This window comes from Polypterus senegalus, chromosome 11 (assembly GCF_016835505.1).
Source record: "Polypterus senegalus isolate Bchr_013 chromosome 11, ASM1683550v1, whole genome shotgun sequence".
NCBI classification, from domain to species: Eukaryota; Metazoa; Chordata; class Cladistia; order Polypteriformes; family Polypteridae; genus Polypterus; species Polypterus senegalus.
This window is the reverse complement of record NC_053164.1, coordinates 42522892-42541996: the sequence shown is the minus strand read 5'-3', so window position 1 is coordinate 42541996 and position 19105 is coordinate 42522892. Positions and strand designations below refer to the sequence as shown.

The following is a 19105-nucleotide window of genomic DNA, read 5'->3' as shown; positions in this document are numbered from 1 at the left end:
TATTTATAAGCAGCTACAAGATTTAGTTTTTTATTTATTTGTTAAATGTTATTTATAGGCTTCCATTTGAAGTGAAGCATTTGTCGGCATTTAGAGTTGCACTTTTAAAGAAAAAAAGTGCATTGTTTAAATGAGTAAAAAAAATATTACTCTTTTCCATATTACTTAGGTAAGTGTTGGTATTGGTGGAATTTGCACTGTTTAAATAATAAATGAACAAAATTATATATATTTTATATACACACATTAACAATATATAATAAAAATTTCAATTACGCCATTAAGTACAAAATAAAATAATATAATGGCTTCAGATCTCTAGGATTTAATGCTGAATATGTGCAGGATTTGAGGGAAGCAATCCCAAGCTGTAGATTTGCCCTCATGCTTTTGGGATCTGCTAGCTTAATGTTTTCATGTAAATCAGCAACATTGGCCATCAAAACTCAATAATGTGTCATGACCTTTATCTTTGGTCCGCCATTTACTATGAGTAATGGTTGGTCTGAAGGCAGTATTTTGTCCCTAATGACACAGTGCTAAAAGGAGTAAGAACACGTATACCTCTTTCAAAAGCCTTCTTTACATTGACTAATGTCAAGTGCCACTGCTGGAATGCAGTCCTTTTGTTTCTGTTGTTTGGTCTTTCAGTAATAAAGCTGCTGATGACAGCACATTGCCCAAACATCACTTAGCGACACCATTATATAATGCAAACTAACAGTCTTGATGGCAACTCATATCCCCAGTTCTCATTCCAGGCTTTTGGATTTTATTTTCATGCAGTTTTTTTTGTTTTTACTTATTTTAATTAAGGTAATTTTGAAAAATCACAACACAGAAATTGCTCTCTGTGACTGTAGAAATATCATTCACTATCAGCAATTAATTAACAGTTTAAGAAGTAAAAGTAGAACCTGCTAGGTGGCTAATCAAAGTCCAGGGATGTAAAAACAAAAAAAAAAGACTTTCTCCATTCTTTGTTACAGTTTAGCTCCCTTGGATAGCCACATAGTACGACTTTGTTAGAGATACCTCTCACACATTTAGGTAGTACTAGGGTGTTGTACCATGTTAGCCATTATGAATGTAGAGAAGAGCCAAGCAAAATGACACCTTTTATTGGCTAACTAAAAAGATTACAATATGCAAGCTTTCGAGGCAACTCAGGCCCCTTCTTCAGGCAATGATTACATCTGAGTGCCTCGAAAGCTTGCATATTGTAATCTTTTTAGTTAGCCAATAAAAGGTGTCATTTTGCTTGGCTCTTCTCTACACACATTTAGGTAAGAAGATTAGTTTTACTGTTGTTGATCTACTGTACTTTTAAATTCTATGATGATGTTAGTTCTCCATTGTTTCTCTGACATAGGAAATTTAGTGGCAGGCTGCTGATGCAAAGGTTTCCACAGCTGCAAAATTAAATAAATAATGAAAACCCATCAGTCTTTCTCAAGCAGAGTGTAATGTTTTAAAATTCATGCTGTGAAAAATGTGCATATCCAGGGCGTTGTCTGGTTTGTCGGCGGATTATCTCTGTGCTACTCTATATGTTGGCTTTTGCAGTGACCAATAAACAGTTAAGTGATACTTGTACTGGCGCTCTTCAGCAACACATACTGTAGCTAAAAGTTTATTTGACACTCTTAAAATATTTTACAAAGAAGAGAAAGACAACTTAGCATTTGGAGACAACATACAGGAGTGTAGTTTTACTTAATTAACTCGTTAGCATAGAGAAGGCTATTTTTATTTAATCATCTTACTTTTACATAGCCATACTTCAAAGATAGCACTTACTGTCTACTTGTGGTGCTTTAGTAGTCTTGAAAATCAATATAACACCATATATATATATATATATATATATATATAACCTGTTACAGTTAAAAAAAATTTCTGTATATATTGTTTTGTGCACTATATGAGATTACATAGCTGTGGAGCTGATAAGCAGATTTCTTTCTAATTCTACTACACTGATAAACTAGTCAAGCTATCATTCATTATTGTGCAGATTCTTAAACCAATGGACTGCAAGTTCATCTAAATATCATAAACAATATTTGGACAACAAAGGAATATCAAAGTCCCCATGTACAACTTAATGCATCTCTTTGTATTTTCCAAACTAGCCTTTTCCACTAGCCTTTAGCACAAAATCAACCAATTGATATCTAATTAAATGTATTCTTTCAGTAAGGACTTCCAAAACATTTATTTTACTTTATATTGACTTGCTGCAGGCATTTAAATAACATCACAACTTTATGCTCATATGTTTAGATACCAACATAATAGAAGTTTTTTCATGGTATGTGGTCCAGTTGTTGATTGCATTTTTTTCATGTGACTTCAGATTTACAGTGTACTGTATGGCTTTATATATATATATATATATATATATATATATATATATATATATATATATATATATATAAAATGCATTTTGCTGTAATTTTTTGTAGTTTTATCTGAAAACGGTTCCCACAATGTCCATTATATCAGTAGGGATGTATCTATTGTACAAGATGTGTGATCGTATCAAGAAAGACAAAGACACTTATTACTACAGTATTTTATTAAACTAGCTTACTTTACATAGGCTTTTCAACCTTTTGGTTTCATTAAAATAACAGTTTAAATAATGAAACTTACATTTACAATCCCACTCATGTGAAAGAATGAATGTTTTTGAATATGCAGCTGCATTTGCCTGTGTTACTTAGTTTCTGAGCATCATTCTACCTACAGGTTTAATTTATATTTATTAAACGAAACTGTTCTGTTTCTATTTCTTATTGTTTATTATCTGTTAAAATATGTATTTCTTTTATTAAATTGATGTTTATTGTTACTTAAATCAAAAAATGGTTCAGTAAATGTTTTAATTGAAATGGTCATGTGACCATAACAGCAACATTTCCAATTAGTAGGAGTGATTAATCTGAAAATTAACTACATGAGTAGTAAGATGTGTCAGGCTGCATACTAACAATTGGTACTACAAATACATTCCAAAAGTGTAAATTTCTTCATTTAAAAATAAGGTAATGTTTCAGACTCTGGAAATCTAAAACCATGTCTTTATCTGTGGCCCTTAAACATTTTTGTATTGCTGTCTGCTGCAGGCCCTGCACCAGTTTATAAGGCTGTCTTAATTCAATAGATGTACTGGTGGAAGCATACTAAGTGGTTATCCTATTTAAAAGAACTGACTAGTTTCTTTCCATCCATGTGAATATCTTTCCAAAAATCTGTGGACACAAAAAAAACAAAATGCAACAGGAGGAAGAGAAAATACAATACCTTACAATCAACTAGGCCTTGTGACTAAGCTTAAAGAATAACAGGCAAACCTGTATAGCTCATAATGTCTATGAGCTTTATTTCTTATGTTCCTTTAAAACACATCAACAGTGCATTTCGGGGGTTATGTTGTATCTAACACTATTGGGCAAGGACACATTATGCAAGAGTCTTTTTTTCTAAGTAAGTATAATGCTCTCCTTTGACACTGTGAATATGACTATAAAAATTTCTGACTCAAAACCAGTTGATGTGCCCCTCCATGACCTTAAACACTACAAAAGGTCATCTGCCAGTTGGTGGAGCATGTCATTCCATAAGAAAGAACCCATTACTGGTGCCTTACAGACATTTTTAGAAGAGTGTGATCTCTGTAGTGGAAACTTGCTACTGGGTAATATTTAGCTTATCTATGTGATCTGCAGCAGCTTACATTTAGCTGACTGGGCAGTCTACATAAATTCCACAGTGTGATGTAACGCCATACACAATGCTGAATATCACATTGTGTTGTCTGCATTAATCCATATTGTGTTTTGTTAAATAAAACACAAAAAAACATAAACTCTTCTTTGCAAGAAAAACTGCAGACTTACATAAAGCATTTATGTTTCCTTAACTGTAGTCTGTTGCCATAAATTCCTATTGGAAGTAGCTCCTCAGACCTTAACTGAATTACCACAAGCAATTCAAAGAGCAAATGAGGAGGCTTCTGCTGAATTATGCTTTTTCCATTCATAATTATTTTTCTTACATGTTTAGCACACAAGCATTCTTAACATCAGGCTTTAAAAAATAAATAATATTTGTGTGTTCCTCAATTGCTTCACTGGCATCCACTTCTTTTTACCTTTTAGGGAAGATCAGGTGGCACAAAGCATAAACAAACTGAAACCTGGCAGTTCCCCCAAGTCATCCATGAATCCTAGTTCCATAATCCCCACTGGTTGCTCAATAAAAAAATAAGAAGAAATGTTATCATTCAAGTTTGAAAGAACTCAATGTGGCCCACAGCTGAACATCTTTGTAGCCAGGAGCCTCCTGATTCAAATTTTAGCACAGATGCTCCAACATCTTACCTTTTTCAACGGACTATCCCAGCATTCTTTACAACTGCTTTTGTCCTTCACAGAACTGACTGTATTTGATTCAATAAGGCTCCAACTAAACAATCCTAAAACTGTTACTTTTGGGTGTGTGAGGAATAGATTTATGCCTCTCTTGTCCATCATATGAGACCATGTAGTAGGTACAAATCACGAAACCTCTAAGTTCAACTTCCAACTCTGCCAATGGGGCTCTTAGCCAAGAAAACAAAAAGGAATTCCAAAACACCCGATGAAATATGGTTTGAATGGAACCTCTGAACCTTGAGGTGGCAACTTGACATTAAACATTTTCATCATGGTTTCAGTCAGAATTTGAGGTTGTTGCTTTCTTGGTATCTTCATCAACCTTAACCTAGCAATCTGATCTGAACACAAGTTACAGGACATGAGACACGATGGAGTGTAGAAGCATGCAAATAGAATCTATACCTTGCTTCATCTTGCCCCAGAGGAACCCAATGATCATGGATGCTACATGACAGGTATATACTATCCCCTTGAGATCAAACTACCAATTTAGTTTTTTTTGTTTTTAAACTTTTAACAGTCCAAAGTGGTGAAAACAAATGACAGCTTTGTGTGTGATTTTCTGTTACATGGGGTACAAATGTAAGATGTGAAACTAATCACTTGTTTTTCTTTCTGCAAAGCACGGATGGAGTTCAAAGGTTGGTCAGTTGACCGCAGCAAGGGGTTTCACTGCCAGCTGTTTCTGTTAACCCTTGATATGAACAACAATGATGCATTAGAACAGAACACCTCAATTATTTCTATTATTAATAGCATATTAGAATGAAGAATTTGATTTTAGACAATTTTTGATTTTTCCCAAATGATTACACATGAGAGGCTGGTTTGACCAAGATATCTTTAGCAGATCAAAAAGAAGAAATGTCAGTGTTATGGACATATGGATTTCTTATATTTTACCATTATTTGCCATATAAGCTATCTTGTTCTGGTACATGGAGTAAATAGTGCAAAATAAAATAAAGATTTTGGTGGATGGATGGATAGATGAATTCATTGATTGATTAAAAAAGCCAGTTTTTTTCTAACTGTTTTAGGAGTGCAAATTGTATATTGAGAAACATTTCCTGGTGTTTTACTCATGGAGTAACTGTTTATTTTCTATGGCGACTACTTTGTTGCTTTGCCAAACTGTACCCCAGAGATTTGTACAGATACCCTTTTTAGTACTTTTATGTAGTTAATCTATGTGCAGTGTTTTTTTTTCAATTGTCTTGTTTAGATCCACACTTGCAAAACACTGGATGTTTAATGTTTCTGCTCAAGAATGCATTGAAATAAGGATCATTTAAACTATGTACAGCCATGTAAACATTACAGTTTTCTTTTTAAAGAAGATTTCTAGCTTTATACCCCAGTAACAATATTTAGACATAAACAGGAATGAATGTCATTTCCTTTCAAGTAAAATAAAAATTTAAATAAAAGAAGAGCTGAAATTTAATACTTTGGCATAACAGTGTCCACTGCCCAAACTTGCATGACACAATCAAGTTCAAAGAGGATCGAGCAATTGATATAACAAGAGTTGCACTCAGCAGTGAAGCTGCCCTTATATACCCATAACCAAAAGTAAACGTCTTCACATGCCCTCAAGTCATGACTTGTGAAGAGCAGTCAGACAGCAGCAAGTGCTTAGGGCAATTGATGAAGTCACTGTTAAACTACGTCTCCTCTAAGACGTGACTGTCATTCACAACAACAGAAAAAAATGCACACGACTGCAAGCTCTCTGGGGTTTGGAATGCTCATTTATAAAATATTTTGTAACTGAATAAGCTTCTAGCAAAATTCTTCACATCAAATAGAAAATAAAGAACATTCCATCAAATGAGTTGATGAAAAAATCAGTTTCTTCAGTCACAAATTGTCATTTTAATCAAAATGTGACAAGGGGAACAGAATGGTACAGTCGTTAAAACTGTTGCCTCACAGTTTAGTGAGTTTTTTACATCCCAAACCACCTGGAAAATGGCAGATGGGTGGATGAAAAATTTCATAATAAGCATTTATAAATAACATTTTGCAAAACAACACATACATTTTCATGGAGGGTTACCTGTTTTTAAGGTAGTCTACCATTGTTTTTAAAAAGCTCAACTAGTTTGTTAATTAATTGTTGTGTTCCAAAAGCTCAGTGGAAATCAGGTCAGGTCAAGCTCAAAGACAGAAGCCTAGAGTGGATGAGAGAAATAAAACTAGCCCTGAATCATTCTGTTGACCAGTGCATAAATTGTTTTGCCAAGGTAACTGCAGGATTAACAGATTCCTCAGGAGACGGTGGGGTAATCCAGAGCCAAGATTAGCTGAGTGTGTGCGTGGGTTTGTTTTTGTTTTAGAAACAAAAAAAAAAGTTTACTTCCCAATTATAAAGGTAGAGCTAATGGACAAGTCAAGTGCATCTGGCCTATCTATACAACTGCAGAAAGAAGAATCAATAAGGCTGAAATAAGACAAATACAACGGTAAAATAAATAGATAAAAATGGAAGAAAGAGAACAATGAATACTTCCTACACATGAATTCTTTTTTTTATCTTTTAATGAATTTATTAAAAGCATGTAACATTACATACAATCAAGTCAAACTTAAAAAAAGAAAATTCAATTCAACACCTGAATTTCAATTGATTCGAGAGCAAGGAATGACATTGATGGATAAAGAGCTGCAGGAGGAGGTGTAAGAACTGATTTTTTTAATGCATGCACAAGCAAAACAAAAATTGCAGAAGAAAACCTTTGCTCACAAAAAACCAAGCAAATCTGGCGTAACTGAAAATAGTGTAATGTTCCTCTAGCACATCCCTAAAGCATTAACACAATAGAACATATATGATGTTGCAAACCAGGGAGGACGATTACCATCCAGGATGGCTGTAAAAGCTAAGTTTTCTTGTTGGTATCAGACCTTAATCAAGGCCTAATCTTATAAATGAGCTCCTTGTTTAATATTTTTTTTTTATTTAGTTTCTTCCAAGTCCTAACAACTACAGTGGGCTGGCACCCTGCCCAGGGTTTGTTTCCTGCCTTGCGCCCTGTGTTGGCTGGGATTGGCTCCAGCAGAACCCCATGACCCTGTAGTTAGGATATAGCGGGTTGGATAATGGATGGATGGAAGTCCTAACAACAACAGATCATTCACCCTAATTTATTGTTTCTGAAATACCATTGAAAAAAGATTGGGGAACTCAAAAGTGTTGTTTTTGACTTTATAACTTCTCTGATATATTCATGGATATACAGGGAAATATTTTCTATCATGCATTTGAAATATACCCTTACACAGCTTCATCTATGTCCAAGGATGTTTGTTGAAGAACATATTTTAAAGACATTTCAGGCAGCCACTCTATTACTAGACACTATCACCATTTGTTTTACAGTGCATCCAGAAAGTATTCACAGCGCATCACTTTTTCCACATTTTGTTATGTTCCAAAATGGATTAAATTCATTTTTTTCCTCAGAATTCTATACACAACACCCCATAATGACAACATGAAAAAAGTTTACTTGAGATTTTTGCAAATTTATTAAAAATAAAAAAATTGAGAAATCACATGTACTGTACATAAGTATTCACAGCCTTTGCCATGAAGCTCCAAATTGAGCTCAGATGCCTCCTGTTTCCCCTGATCATCCTTGAGATGTTTCTACAGCTTAATTGGAGTCCACCTGTGGTAAATTCAGTTGATTGGACATGATTTGGAAAGGCACACACCTGTCTATATAAGGTCCCACAGTTGACAGTTTATGTCAAAGCACAAACCAAGCATGAAGTCAAAGGAATTGTTTGTAGACCTCCGAGACAGGATTGTCTCGAGGCACAAATCTGGGGAAGGTTACAGAAAAATTTCTGCTGCTTTGAAGGTCCCAATGAGCAGAGTGGCCTCCATCATCTGTAAGTGGAAGACGATCGAAACCACCAGGACTCTTTCTAGAGCTGGCCGGTCATCTAAACTGAGCGATTAGGGGAGAAGGGCCTTAGTCAGGGAGGTGACCAAGAACCCAATGGTCACTCTGTCAGAGCTCCAGAGGTCCTTTGTGGAGAAAGGAGAACCTTCCAGAAGGACAACCATCTCTGCAACAATCCACCAATCAGGCCTGTATGGTAGAGTGACCAGACAGAAGCCGCTCCTTAGTAAAAGGCAGATGGCAGCCCGCCTGGAGTTTGCCAAAAGGCACCTGAAGGACTCTCAGACCATGAGAAACAAAATTCTCTGGTCTGATGAGACAAAGATTGAACTCTTTGGTGTGAATGCCAGGCGTCACGTTTGGAGGAAACCAGGCACCGCTCATCACCAGGCCAATACCATCTCTACAGTGAAGCATGGTGGAGGCAGCATCATGCTGTGGGGCTGTTTTTCAGGGGCAGGAACTGGGAGACTAGTTAGGATAGAGGGAAGGATGACTGCAGCAATGTACAGAGACATCCTGGATGAAAACCTGCTCCAGAGTGCTCTTGACCTCAGACTGGGGCGACAGTTCATCTTTCAGCAGGACAACGACCCTAAGCACACAGCCAAGATATCAAAGGAGTGGCTTTAGGACAACTCTGTGAATGTCCTTGAGTGACCCAGCCAGAGCCCAGACTTGAATCCGATTGAACATCTCTGGAGAGATCTTAAAATGGCTGTGCACCGACGTTTCCCATCCAACCTGATGGAGCTTGAGAGGTGAAACTGGCCAAGGATAGGTATGCCAAGCTTGTGGCATCATATTCAAAAAGACTTCAGGCTATAATTGCTGCCAAAAGTACATAGAAAAAGTATTGAGCAAAGGCTGTGAATACTTATGTACATGTGATTTCTCAGTTTTTTTATTTTTAATAAATTTGCAAAAATGTCAAGTAAACTTTTTTCACTTTGTCATTATGGGGTGTTGTGTGTAGAATTCTGAGGAAAAAAATGAATTTAATCCATTTTGGAATAAGGCTGTAACATAACAAAATGTGGGAAAAGTGATGTGCTGTGAATACTTTTTGGATGTGCTGTAGCTGAAATTAGTTGTCCAGCCCTTTTTTATCACTCACACTTCTCAGATTTAACAGATTTAACTTGCTCCTCTTGAGACTTTCTCCGGTGCTTTTATGTCCTTCATATTATTGAGACTAAACTTGTTCTTTCACTGAAAAATGCAGTCTCAAATAAAGAAATGAAATACCACAGAGTACTGCAAAACAATATAAAGAAAAATAAATAAACCCAAATGTTTACTGGAAAAAAATGTTAAACAGCTTGAAAAAAAATGATGACCTTAATTAAGCAGGACGTTCATTATAAGGACACAAAGTGGACACTGATCATTAGACTGGCTGCACTGAGAACCCACAACTGGTTTGATGAGTGGTTACCATTAAAATTAGGGTCTCTCCCAAAATTTAGTAGACAATAAACATGGTTAACATGAGATAAATTAATGACTGGCCTAAGAAGTTATAAGGCATTAGGTTTCTAGGCAAACTTGCTTTTTTCTCAGGTGTAACACATAATAAATAAAATGTAACAAGGATGAGTCCTGTAAGACAGATGCAATTAGTCATCATTTTAATAATTCCTGAAATTTACCTCAACCAAGTTATGCAAATCCATCATGTGTGTTAACCTATTCATCCAAAACAGGGAGCCAAAAATTAGGAGCCTGTTCTGGTAGCCCAATATAACAGGAAACCTCTTCTCTGCCCCATTACCATCTCAATATTTTGCCAAGGATACATGTGGGTCTACTAGCCTCATGATATATATTTTGCTATGACGTTTCCTTTGACCAAAGTAACAAGAAGTCTAAGAAAAGCAAACCCTCTTAAACTATGAAACTCACAGCAAAACCCCACTTCTCGTGCTAGGTATTTTTTTTTTTCCTATCAAACAAGTCTCAGTATCTTGGGATTTAGGGCACCCAGTGGTTAGCTTCCACTTCTTAGTTCTGAGGTATCTATATGTCTTGCCATATGTTGTACTGACAAGAATTTTATTCCATCCTTCCTCGTGCCAAGCTATTCTTCTGACAATTCAACAATTAGATTACTCCAATGAACACAAAAGTCAAAATAACCAAGCAGCTCAGTTTTTTTTAAATACTCAAGCTGTTTCCAACAAATGACAAAGTAGAGCAAATATATTGTATAATTTATTTTTGAGGGGAGAGTTATTAACATTAAACTTCAATGTGTGCTAGCTTACAGATGAACAAACAAATAATACACATGCTGTTAAGCTAGTTTTTTATTAAAACTTCTTTGAGCTTCTCAAATTAATTATTAGTCTGAAGAAGGAAATACAACCAAAACATGTATAAGGAAAAAATATTTAACTATCATGTTAGTATTGTGCAATCTATCCATCTTCTGGGCCTACCTTTCATATGGTGTTTCTGCTTATCCCAATATCACTATAGGCAAGAAAAATACCATCACTGGACAAAAGGCAAGTCTATCACAATGGGTACTTACCCACACACCCACATAATGGGACAATTCACACTTTTCAATTAACCTAACCGGCATGTCTTTGGGATGTGGAAGAACACTATATCAACCACAGAGGAGTTATGCAGACATAGGACATGCAAACACCACACATGCTGGGACTGGCTTAGGAGCTGAACCCAGGTTTCTGTATCTGTGGTATAATTTTGCTAATCACTGTATGATTCTATCACTCTAGAAGATGCAGGTTAAAAAATAAACAAATGCATAAATAAAACATGTCTACACTAATGTTTTGGTAAAGCATTATTTACCGTATTAAACTTGGAAAATGCAATTTAATAAATAAGCATGACAATTAAAAATATGAAAACAAGTGTTTAGCACAGTTTATATATTGTAAAGAGCTACTGTGTAATTTAATGCAAACAAGAGCATTTTGGAAAAAAAGTAATAACTAAAATCACCCACTGAGGACAAACATAAAAAAAAAATATTTAGAATGGCCAACTGGCTAAAGTGTAGTACTTTGGCCAATATGGCTGAGGATGTTCTTATACTTGGTAGTCCCTTAGGTGCACCATCAACTTGCTGAGCCCATATTTAGACGTATTACTGTATGATGATTGTGTGTATATATATATATATATATATATATATATATATATATATATATATATATATATATAAGAGAAGGTCTGTGATATGGTTTGCATATTTGCAGCTGGAGATCTGTCCTCTAATGAAGGCTGAACAGCTCAGGAATAAAAACTACTTTATTATATGTGATTCATTTTCTCCCTTTGTGGATCTCTGTCTGCAGCATATATATATGTATACAGTATATATATGTACATTTTTGTATATCAGATAAAAATTTTAATGCAGGATGGTGTAAAGTGGGGTTTGTATACTTTCTTATCAACTGCAGTAAAATTACCGTAATAATGTAATTCATAACTTTGTATGGATGTTGTGGCGAATGACTTACCCAGCTCCTCCAAAATGGAAGGACCGGATGAGAGGGCGTGCTCAGGGAATTACCTCTCCCAGATCACTAGGTGGCAATCCCCCGGGTTGCTACAGCACATTTGATTTCCACAGGGCATACTGGGAACTGGAGTTTGGTGGCTCAGCCCTGTTGGATTATATGGGTGCTGCAGGGTCCCCTGAGCCCTTTTCCATTCATCTCCCACCTTACACAGAAGTGCTTCCAGATCAATCCTTTGGAACACCAGAAGTACTCCCAGGGATTACATAAAAGGATCCAGCTGCCACTCTTCCAGGGTCAGTGTCAGAAGAGTGAAGATGAAGCATGCTGGAAGAAGGACGAGGTGAAATAGAAGCCAAGGACAAAGCATTGCTGTGTGCTTGCTAGTGGGGAATGATTAAAGAAGCTTTTCCCACAAATAAAACTTGTGGGTTTTGCACATAGTGTCTGCATTTGTTTGGGTCAGGTTTGGGCAGCTGGAGTGCCCCTTGCAGGCCACAATGTGTTATCAATCAATTTATTTTCTGACCTTACTTTGTTTAGTATGAGTTGTAAAGATTTTAGTAAAAATAAATAAATAAATAAATGTGCATCTAACACATTTAGGTCCATTATCTAGTTGTGGGCTTATTACCAAAACTGAATAAACTAATATTGATACATGTATGTTAAAAAACACACCAAACAACATGTAAACTCTTTCATGGGTTTCATTTCCCAACAACCATTGTAAGCTTCATCTCAAGATTGATTATGAGTGTTTCTCAAGCCGCATTGTAACTAATGCAGCATATTAAATCCTTCATAATCTATGTGGTCCCCAACCTAGACATTAATTGTTAAGGGGGTCTTAAACAGACTTCCTCTTTGATTGATCATAACTATGGGCAACGATCGCCACACAGAATATATTAAATTCATGTCATGACAGCTTTCTTAATATTTAGAATACTGAGATTAATACTTGAGATTACTCACAATGCACTCATCTTAGCGAGTTTGACATTGTATCATAAGGAATGAAACATCAAGTTTGTTGGAGAAAAATTAGTGGGTATCCTCTCTTGTGCTTGCCTATTTACACCTGTAATAATCCTCAGGCATTGGCTGAAGAACAATACAATACAATACAATGCAATGCAAGGTATAGTCATAGCTATATGTGGAGAACGTGCTGCCACTGTCTTCATAAATTGGCATGTGTTTTTTTATGCCATTACACTTATAATATTCGCTATGTATTTGTGAAGTAAACACATTGTGTACCATCCAAAAGAGTCTGGCAAATCTTTATACACTGTGGAATTTATTTACTTCACTTAATGATTGTGAAAACATAACACATTATATCAACTAAATATATATGCAGAAAATGAACATTTGCCACCAGGATGCCTTGGTGTCTGTGTTTCTGAAACAGAGTAAAATTGGCTGTGATCTACAGACATTTATTCACTTAACTGTATTATAACTTTTTTCACTTTTAGAAAGACTACTGCTTGTCTTAGTATACAACAACACTGAACTATAATTTAAAAGAAGAACAGGCTTTTCTTTAAAAAGTGCTTTTCTTTTATGGCAGCTCTGTCATTTCCTTTGTATTCATCTAAGAAACAATGCTGTATGTACAGTATCTAATTTTGTGCTTATTTACAAATTTGTCATATTCAGTCATTACATTATGACATTGTGTTTACTCATATTACTCTTCATAACCAAAAGACCAATTAACAAGAAGATATACTAATATTATCAACCAACTGCTTCTCAATCAACTTATTATGCTGCTTGGTTGGTGGCTTCAGGGGCTGGGGTTACCTAAGAAGTAATTTATAAAGTAGCTGCTTAAGTAGGGTTGTGAGAAATGCACAAAAAAGTAGCCTGTAGATTATGTACTGTATGTGCATCGTAAAGCTGTTCATTAATCAAGAAGAGTAATCGTTTCTGGGAAAAGCAACGTACTGTCAAAACATGCACACTTTCAGGATAGTGAATATGACTGGAAGGTATTGGTAATATCAGTAGGTTTATTAGTAACACACATATAGTATAATGTATCCAGGCCAATTGTTTATGTTTATCAAAAAACTCTATATAAAATAATGTTTTACAGATTTATTGACACACAGCTATTATTAGACATAAGTATAATGTACATAATATACATATTCACCCTCATACTCTCTATATACAGTATATGCACACCAACACGGTTTATACTGAGGTAAATATTCATAATGTTGAGTAAACACTGTGTTGGTGTTCATCCTGTGATTGGACCATCCAAACTGTGTTCTTTCTTTGGGGCTGATTGAATCTCTTATAAACATTAGTAAACAGATTAAATTTGATGCTCCTGTCCTGACAGACTGTCTGGCTATTATATCCATCTTCTAGCAAGTAGCACCTTTAAGCGTTCATATAATAGGAGTGCCCAGTAAAGTGAACTTCTGTCGTTTAAAAAACCTGCCTTTGGCACCTAGAACTTTTTTCCAGTATGTGCCCTTAAAGATTATTGGTCCTATTAGGCCTGAATGGGCCAAAAAGCGTTCACTCTTGGGTGTATTTTGTCCACGTGTACATTTTTTCCTATGTTACAGTCTCTGTGAAAACATTTTGGTCTGATTTTGTCTCCAAGCAGAATGATATCCAGAGCACAAAGATGTGCACATACACACGCAGCCACAGACGGACACGCTCCTCACGTGACACTCCGCTCTCCAGATCGGGGGCTCCCCTGAAGAGGACACCAGATGTCTCCCAACTAGCTTTTCAGAGCACAGATTCGCAACTCACGCTATTCTTGTACAATCGTAGGATGCAGAAAATAGGTTTTATTACTTGTGCTTCGCAATAGTTTAAGACGTTTAACGATTGCAAGCGCTTCTAAGACAACCGCTCATCAGCCGGCTTCTTTTGTATTGAGACCAGGAAAAGGGCCCGGTATCCACGGTTTGGTAAGGATGCAGAGCAGTGCTGTATATATCTTCCAAACGGATATTTAAAGAAAATTCAGTTATGAACGGTAATACAATTTGAAAGGTTATCAATGTTACCCTCCAAAATGAAAAGCAATGTTTTAAAAACTTATATTAGTCCGTTTAAATTGGACTTTACAACATGCATAGTCTCAAACATAATGCTCGTCACTCACAGTTAAAAAAAAGTCTTAAACCCAAAAGCAATAACAAACTTTCTCGTTTTTAGAATAATAAAGAAACAAAGTTAATCAGTGCACCCATTTTCTGAAGCCTGTCCTTTTCATACATTATACGATTTATCCATTTTCTGTATTCGTTTTTTTATTAAGTAATCGCAAAATATTTAATAATATACAGAAAGAATATAAATACTTGAATATTTAAAACGGCAACTTAATGCATTCAGCATTGACTTAATAATAAATCCCTTACACTGGTGTAAAGTGTAGCCGCCTAACAAACCGCATCAGATAGATAGATAGATAGATAGATAGATAGATAGATAGATAGATAGATAGATAGATAGATAGATAGATAGATAGATAGATAGATTAAACTGTATCTTGTTTTCAGGGGAAATATGCAAAGAGAGACACCTTTGTTCATAATCGATAAATGTAAAACGCCAATTTCAATAAGGAAGACAAAGACATTACAGTCGGACAGTTTATTTGTCCGTACGATTCACTGATGGGTGTTTTAATAACAGATGAAGACATTCAAGCAAACAAATGGTAATTTGTTATGCCCCCAGGCAGTTTATGCTCATAAATGCATGACTCGGGTTAATTAAATCTGTTGCCTACAAACCATCACTGTCATCTTCCGATCTTTAAGCAACAAAGAGCAAACTTATAAAAAAGAGAGTTCACTGTTTTTCAGACAAAGCACTTAATAGCTACGGAACCTGAATTCACTTTAGCCAATTCATTTTAACTTAGGCGATGGCTTCAAAAACTACGTTTACATCCAAAACGAACCAATTTGGGATGGAAAAAAAAGTTGTACTCGACGCAACTACAGTCAAATGGTTACTACAGTGTGTTGCACAATCGGGATAGGAAAGTTACTTTAAAAGGAGCATCTTAACATAATGTCTTTAACCTCTTAATCGTGCAAGCGTGCAAAACCTTTAAAGCATGCTTCTCGTACCGTATAACTGGCAGTTCCGTAGTGTCAGTCTCAGCTTGTGAGCTTGCTGCTTTACTGGATCACAAGTCCAAGCTTTTCTTTAAAGGGACCCCCTCCATCGAGCACACTTTCTCAACTTTTTTTTTTCCTTTTTGTAATCCTCAAGCCTTTCAAACTTTCACCACCTCCCATTTTTGTCGATTCACAAACTCCACCCATCTGGACTCAACTCACTCTCCCTCTCCTCACTCTCTCTTTAGTGTGATGTCATTGTACTTTAGGGGATAGGAGGGTTGGAAGGAAGGGACGGGGGTGGGGTGGAGTGGGGGCATTGCGGGATGTAGCTGGTTACCGTTGTGTAGGTGCTATATGAGAATTCTGAGCATTGCTTATGACAAAAGGCAGAAAATTCATATTTGATATTATTGAAAAATAATGAAATGTGTGACATACAAATTTAGTGCTATGCTATATCAAAGTATTTTGCGATCCTACGTATAAATCGTCCCTGTTCAAGAACGGATAAACATCTTAAGGTGACCAGTGGCTGTAAGGAGTTATGAAATGGAATCCTGAAGGAATCTGGCTCTTTGTCTGAAGTGCTGAGAACACAGTAGAAACAAAGAAGTTGGTAATGACACGATTTGTAGCAGCAACAGTAAAAAATCTTCAAGAATAACTAGGGAAGGAAAGTAGCCATTGCATACTAATTTAATAGGACAAAGACAGTACCCTGCTACATTATTTTTAGTTGTGCTTCCAAATTTGGATATTAAAATGTGTGTAAGAGTAATGGTGTTACCTATACAGTACATATAAAATGGATGGAGAACACTGGTGGATGGGTGTCCCGGTTGTAATGGCTGGTGTCTCTTCTCCTTTCCAGTCGGGAGGAGAGCATAATGGAAGAACTGGGGGAGTAGACTGTCTTTTGGGGCCATGTGTTCCCTCAGTACACTGGGCTGCAGCATCCCTCTGGAATAGCTGCCATTTTGACACCCGCAATTCTGCATCTATATTCTCTCTTTAAGCAAAGCTAAAATTTAAAGAAAAATGAACACTTGGAGAAGATAGACAAAAAGCTAATTGACAAGGCCAGGATTCAAATTCAGTCTCCTCAGCATTACATCAGGCCTAAACAGTGTGTCATAGCACAGACAAGAATGTGTAAACTAACCACTGACAGTTAAAGGGGCAGTATTTGAAACTTATTTCTTGGTGATGTATATGTATACAAGTCCATCCATTCATTTTTTAGCTGTCTGAAGAAAGAAAGAAAGAAAGAAAGAAAGAAAGAAAGAAAGAAAGAAAGAAAGAAAGAACATCACCATGATACAAGTGTATGCTTTTCTCGCAGTATAGAAAAAATATTAAAAACTATAGAATCGTATTACAGAAGTGCTAAATGTAACACACTAAAATAAGGAATTAGGCAATAGATCTCCAATATTACCAAAACAGTTATTTTAAATTGTAGATAAGCATGTACATATTTGCACATCTCTCTTAGGTACCTTGTTCCTCAGGTTACCACACTGAGAGTGCACCCTCTTTTCTGGTGCAGAAAATGACAGCTTTAACTATTTTATAGTGTTTATCATGTGTGAATGAAGCATGCCAACACTAAAACACCTCTCACAAAATGGAGTATTAATAAGACGACACAGGATAAAATTACTGTTTTGAAGAATATTCAATTAAGTTGAACAATTTGTATGGCAACACTGAGAAATCTTACAGATTCTACAAGGTGTAATAGTTTAGTGTGCAGTTTATTAAGTGGTTGTCAAATTCTCCCTTTCACATTCTTTGGGATTTCCATGTGTCTCTTTTCTGAGAAATTTTTGGCAAAAATTACTTATAGGCCAGGTTTATACCGCTTACACAGGGGGGCATATCAACCTGACATTATGTCTTTGTACTATGAAAGAAAACAAAAGGCTCATAAGGTAAAAGGCAAAAATAAGAAGAGAAAATGAAAACATCACAGATGTTCCAGTATGGAACAAAACAAGAGTCCAAGAGCAGTACTCTATCTATAGTTCAATGTGGCATATGCTTTCTGTAAACTCTGACGATTATAGTGGAAATTGTTAGTTTTTATTTTTCAATGCAGACTTGCCAATGCTTTAGAAAAAAGTATGACATCACACATTGCATTGATTTTTTTCTGTATCACAGATCTGATCCCAGGCAATTCCCTCAATTTATATCATTCTCTTTGCAGTAAAAATAAAATGAAAGACCATTTTATCATTATTCTTATGTATGACTCAGTATTGTAATAAAGATGTTTCTTTTAACTTTGATAACATGAGCATCCTGTCTTTGAAAATACAAAATAGTTTATTCTCACTGTGAAAATATGCTTTTGCTAATATGGTGTAATGATTTTAATCCCAATAATAAGACCTTAGTATAAATGTAAAGTTCTAATGAATACAAATTTTGACTTTTTGTTTACTTTACTTAAGATACAGGTACACAATTGTTTTCTAGAATATGGTTGGGGAAAAAAATCTGTCATACTAACATTGAAAGGAACTGTAAAGAAAAGTTTAAACCTGACACAATTAAAAATAGTTGAACTATTACTACAATTAATAAAATGACTCAGAACGCTAAAATATATGTTAATTAGTATAAAAAAAACCATACTCTAGCAGTCAGTAGACTTAAACACTTATCATTCACGTGGGGCAACACTTAGACTGACAGCAAATTCTCTAGAAGCCTCCTGTCTGTTACATGGCTTTTAATCAAGTGTTTGCATCTCACATCATGGGTTATGTAGACAGATTTCCTGCAAAGCTCAGAGATCCCGTGATTCCAGTGGCTTGTGTGAGGAGGACCTCCAAGTGGATAATAGGAGCAGAATGGTAGAGCCTAAGAATTACCGGCCAAGGAGGCAGAATCTGGAAGCCTTGATCATTTGCAAGCTTTTAAAAAGTATAGTAAAGTAAAGAGGTGGCCACAAGTTAGTACGTCTAGAGATGAAGAACAGCCCAACGATATACTAAGAGAGCTTATAGAGAGGACAATGTGATGTCAATGATTATCTGGTGTTTGGCAGCATATTTTATTGTTTTTGCTGGCATTCTCCAAGGCCCTTAACAGTGACGTTTTCT

At 35.8% G+C, this 19105-nt stretch overlaps 1 protein-coding gene across 1 annotated transcript in view; it reads right to left on the bottom strand.

The window, feature by feature from the left end:
- The window catches only part of LOC120538888 (lysyl oxidase homolog 2B-like), a 113239-nt gene extending 97094 nt beyond the window's left edge, over positions 1–16145 (bottom strand). The window contains exon 1 of the mRNA XM_039768470.1: positions 15999–16145. The gene's annotated coding sequence lies outside the window, so the exon portion shown is untranslated. The remainder of the gene's footprint in view (positions 1–15998) is intronic.
- Between the last annotated feature and the right edge of the window lie 2960 nt (positions 16146–19105).